Genomic DNA, 5,630 nt, shown 5'->3' on the forward strand with positions numbered 1-5,630 from the left:
AGGCTAAATCCTAAGTAGTTGCGCGCCGGTGTTGCACACCATAAATAGCAGATCTACGGGCTCACAGTGCATCATAACATGACACATTGTGAGCTTATAGATCTACTATTTTTTGTGACACCAGCGCTTTACACACACAATACCATGAGATCTAAAACTACTGACAGAAGATGTAACACATTTGGATCCCAGATTTTGTAGACAAAAAAGGAGAAAGAAAATTGCAAAAAAAAAAAAACATTTCTGAGGCTATATTTTGGAATTCAACTGTATCGTGCAATAGCCCTTTATATGTGTCTGAACTGAAGTGTACTTTGCTAAAACCACAAATGAATAGAGTGAGATTGGACCATATATCAAATGATTATGTTGATGGTCATTAACATCATCTTATCTCATCGTCACCATGACGACGATGGTGATTGCTTGCTTTCTGTGACCAAGCTTTAATAATTTTCTCTTTCTTTACATTCTTTCTGGCTGTCTCTCGACTCTCACCCCTTTCTCTTTCTCTGTTCTGCCTTTTTTATTATAGGACTAACTGGTGTTGCCTGTGTGCAAAATGCCGAAATGCTCCCTAGGACTCTGGTCTCATATCCACATTGTAAGGTGGCTTATTATATAGTACACACAGTCAAAGCCTATACGTTTTTGAATGGTGAGCTAAAGATAGCTGAAGCTAATGCAAACTACAGACAGAGCAATACCGATTCACCGTAAACAGGGTCATGGGCTCTTCCATGTCAAAATACAAAAGAAAAAAGAAAAAAAAAAGAAAAGAAAAAAATTAACTTTAGCTCACTTCCCAAACACTTGATGCTTTGACTGTGTATTGATCTAGACATTTAGAACAGTCAATGTTTTACACAGTAGAAGTCACAAGTTATAAAGTAGAGAAGTGCTTTCTACGTATGTGTGCAAGTCTATGTTGTGTGTTTGCTTGACAATCAGTGGTTGTCGTACAGTTGTGTGTGTGTGTGTGTGTGTGTGTGTGTGTGTGTGTATGTGTGTGTGTGTGTGTGTGTGTGTGTGTGTGTGTGTGTGTGTGTGTGTGTGTGTGTGTGTGTGTGTGTGTGTGTGTGTGTGTGTTGGACTCATCGATGCTGCTCACACCGTTCGTCCCCTATAGCACTTAAGTTATTCACGGGACACCGGAAATAGCTTTATCTACAAGCTCGGTGAGCTATTTCCGGGGCTTTAGGTTCAACAGAAAAAACTAGCTGACAGAACTCGCCAGCTGCTCGCTCCGCAATGCCTTATCACTTCATCTACTGATGCTCCCACTGGGTTACTTACCAAAGGATAATACATACTAGAAGGTGGCCCCTCTTGAGAAATAGTTTGTCTTTAGGTATACTGGAATGTAGACTTATGCCACTCAACCTTAAATGCACCATTGGGTAGATAGAGCATCATAGCATCATATGTGTGTAAATATGATAACAACACAGAATGTACAGTATTTTGTTCTGTTTTCCTATAGGCCTGTTACCCTCTTGTGTAGGCCTTTAATTCAACATGTAAAAAGTATTCCAGTAGCTGTGGGAACAAGACAGTAGATGGTACCTTTACAGTTTGTAAATGCTAGTTACTGTAGCTACCCAGAGGAGAGTTGAGTCCTATCTTTGCTTGTGTTCTCATCAGCTTCAAAACAAAGAACAACAAAAAAATGAACAAACAAACAAACATATTCTTAGTGAATCCCTGGAGAACCGCGATGGAAACATAATGTGGTGTGAAATAGATTCAACATTTATAAGCCTTAGGACAGTCTGATGACATTCACAAACTTCAGAGAGGCCTTAACCCAAAGACCTTGCATTATTTAACCGTTATCCTCCTCACCACTACTTGTCAGGCCTTCCTCTTTACCCTCTGTTGTGATGGCTCACTCTCTCACTGCCTCTGTGTTTTTCTTCCCACCGTCTGCCACTTTGTTCTATCTCTGCCTGTCTCTCACTTTCTGCTGTGAAGGGGTGCTCCCTGCGGCGACGTCTCTTCCCCTCTCGCTACCTCTTCTCCATGACGTCGCCCCCATTCATCATCATCATCTTCATCATGCACTCTGTCATCCACTCTTCCCTCCATGCACTCATGCGTCTAACCGCAGACTCCACTCCTCCATGCATCTAACCGCAGGCAGTCTCCATGCATCCATGCATCTCCATGCACGCATGCATCTCCATGCACCCATGCATCTAACCGCAGGCAGTCTCCATGCACCCATGCATCTAACCACAGGCAGTCTCCATGCACGCATGCATCTAACCGCAGGCAGTCTCCATGCACGCATGCATCTAACCGCAGACAGTCTCCATGCATCCATACATCTAACCGCAGGCAGTCTCCATGCATCCATGCATCTAACCGCAGACAGTCTACGGGACATTCAGAGAGAATTTAGATACAGTGAGAGAAGCGTGTGATATCCATGTCTTTGCAGAGTTGTCATCATTGTAACGTGTTTGACCAAAGTTGTGTTGCTGATTAGTCATACTGTAGCTGCTTGTCTTTAGGTGCCTTCGTCATTCATGTGCTAACGCGTAGTACGTATAACACTCTTAACCACATGAACCCCATTCTGGGATGAACATTCGGCGAAAATGTTTGGAGTAGGCTAGAGGGAAAAAAAGGAGGGGGGCCTAGTATAGACCCCTGGGGGACTCCGTTCAACTAAGTGTTTAATGACACACAGTAACAGAAGGAAACGGACAGGTTTCAGTCCCAGGCGCACCTTGCCGTTGGGATCGGCTATATGCACGTCATGAATGGATGGATGAATGAACATATGGAGAGCATGGTGAGATGTGAATGTACGCAGGTTATGCAGTAACACAATCACGACGACCACCACACTGAAATATCAGTGCTGTGACAAGGTTTACACGTTGACAAACAAATGAACAAACTAATTACCAGCAGCATCTGAACAAAAGACCTGAAAATGAAAACTTCATGTATGAAGCATCTAGTTTTTCCTGTTATGTATTTATGATAGACAATTGTACGATTCTAGACGTTTAATGTGGCGATGATAAAGTGAGGCAATTGTTTCAGGCGCTGCAATTGATAATGATGCATTTTCGCGCAGACACAAAACCCACAAAACAACCTGAAAAAAACGAAATGAAAAATGTACCACTCTTACAGTTAACCTAAAAAGGTAACTATTATTGTTATTGTTGAACAGCAAAACTACTGAGAATGACAGTCAATCACTGTATCTGCGGTCAAATGACACTGGATCTTAAGTTCAGGAAGATAATCATGTGAAAACATCTTCCTGAGTTTTAAATGTTTAGATTTAAAACTTGAAGTGAGCTCACATCCCATTGAGAACACTGACCTAACACATTTCTTTTTTGTGTAATTTATTCTTTTTAGGTTTTCTTTTTTTTTAAAGATTTTTATTCTAATATGGGGCTTTATCTGACACACACACAGAAAATCAAAGAGAGAGAGAGAGGCTCATAGAGATGTTCTTGTATGTAATATAAATAGATGATATAAATAGACATATTCTTATGGAGGATAAAGGATCCGTCAACAGTGTGATTGTATGGTAGGGTCTACAACAGTACTACATGACTGTGTGTGACTGACTTTTTGACTATTGAACTTATTTGTCCATTCTTCCAAGACAGAAATGTCCTCAGGATAGATGAATGTAAAGCACAGAAATGGAATTCACAGACTGTGTCAGCGCAATGCTCCATTTGAATTCCATGTCTTTTATGTCAACGTTTTAAAGTGTCACTGAGATGTTGAGATGTCACGCCTGATTTTAACCTTGTCGTTTGACGGTGTCACGTGCCGGATATAGCCGATCTACAAGCACACAAGGCACCGCATCGTGTGACACGTTGTGAGCTTGTCGATCGGCTATTTTCGACACAACATCGTCGTATGTCGTGTGTATAAATTACCCATCATGGTGCATAGGCTGAGTCCCCTGTTTGCACTTCGCACTGCTTTAGTTATGATGTGTTATGTTGGGGTCCCAAAAACAGACCTTTGACCATGACCCGTTTCACAACCTAAAAGGTTTTGTGGTTTGGTCCTGTTGTGTTATGGACCATGGGTGACTTGAAATCTATCTGGTGTAATCCTGGTTCACACGACAGTAATTCCTTTCTTGTGCCAGGTAATTATAATCAGCGCCAGACAGAGGAAGGTACTGATCTCTGTCAATGTACAGTAGAACATTTTGTATGTCTGTGTTAGGAACAAAATCTTTTTTCTTTTTTTTTTAACGTACTTTTGAGAGGCTGTATCTTACTTTGTGTCTTATATTTATTTAGAGAACTTGAAGAAGAGTTTTCTCATGATGAAAGAAAAAGGGGGGTGTACTGTAATCCCAACAATAACAACACTGGAAATGTAAAAGTAAACAATAGCTTTAAAAAGAAAAGAATCAACATCTACTGATGCATTCTGATTGTACCACACTGACCAACAACACCCCACATCTCAACAGCCTGCAAGACACTGACCATGCGATTTATTCTCATAACTGTCCATCGATTTCGACAGACCTCCTTAACAGACAGCCTTGGATCAGAATGTCTTTTACAAAAGTGTTATGGCGTTTCTCGTAACCCTTGACGACAGACCGTATATATGTGTTAATCAATGTACACTCTCAAATACAGAATATAAATGCAAATACAGTATATTATATGTTACACTGGTGTACATTTTGGGGGTCTTTTGTATACAGTTTTTAACAGGTCATATCTAGAGATATTTGTGGGGGTTTTGCCAGCCTTTCTGTAGCTATCAGTGGCAAACGACTGTACATTCGCTTGTAATAAAAGCCAGAAATTGAAATATAAAAACCTGGTCATGTGTTCTTTTCTAAAGAAAATATGTAAGTTCTGCATTAGTGAATGCACAAAGCATGTGTGGCAAACAATTCAAAGAGCACTTCACCAATTTACAACCATGTCTTCATATAATTGCAATTATGTGCTGTGGACAGTTCAGAAACCCGCCTACCAGTGACAAGATTTCAACTTTTTCCTTTTTTTCTCTTCTCTTTTTTAGTTGATGCAAGAACAATAGCATCTTAATTCAGTGTGAGAAAGGCTATAGTTCTATCAGGTTGGAATCCCCACCAGTGATGTCATTGGAGGAAGATTTGTCCATAGCCAACCTCTGAGACACAGAGTGAGTAGACAGAAACGGTGCCATCTTATAATGAGCGTCAGTGAGGACCAATTATATGAAGATAAGATTGAACATGCTCCTTCACCCATGACTGTTATATTTCACACTTTGGCCACAGGGTGGTGCCGAAGCACTTTCTTTTTTATTTGCTTGCACTCAAGGGACTGCCCTTGATTTTTGACATTTTTCACTTTCCTCTTTTCAGACACTTCTATAAAACACTTCAAGTGGTTCCAACTTTTCTATAGCCTAATTTTCACAATTCACTGTATCCAAGAAGATTACAACAAAATACAAGCTTTATCACATCCCAGGCCCTTTCCTGTTTTGAAAATAACCTGCAGCTAATGCAGTAAAGAAATGTTTGCGCAATTGAAGTACAGGCCTACAACAACATGTGTAAAGAGTGGTTAAAGGTAGTGTAAGTGATATTTTTGGGTTAAAACAAAAGGTTTTGTGTT

At 40.4% G+C, this 5,630-nt stretch overlaps 1 protein-coding gene across 1 annotated transcript in view; it reads left to right on the plus strand.

The window, feature by feature from the left end:
* Window positions 1-4,414, plus strand: part of LOC308080437 (phospholipid-transporting ATPase IH-like) — an 81,817-nt gene extending 77,403 nt beyond the window's left edge. The window contains 1 exon segment of the mRNA XM_080422320.1: window positions 1-4,414. This exon segment is cut by the window's left edge and continues 818 nt beyond it. The gene's annotated coding sequence lies outside the window, so the exon portion shown is untranslated.
* Window positions 4,415-5,630: the final 1,216 nt, after the last annotated feature.

This window comes from Gymnoscopelus braueri, assembly GCF_963280865.1.
Source record: "Gymnoscopelus braueri genome assembly, chromosome: 24".
In the NCBI taxonomy this organism is placed as follows: Eukaryota; Metazoa; Chordata; class Actinopteri; order Myctophiformes; family Myctophidae; genus Gymnoscopelus; species Gymnoscopelus braueri.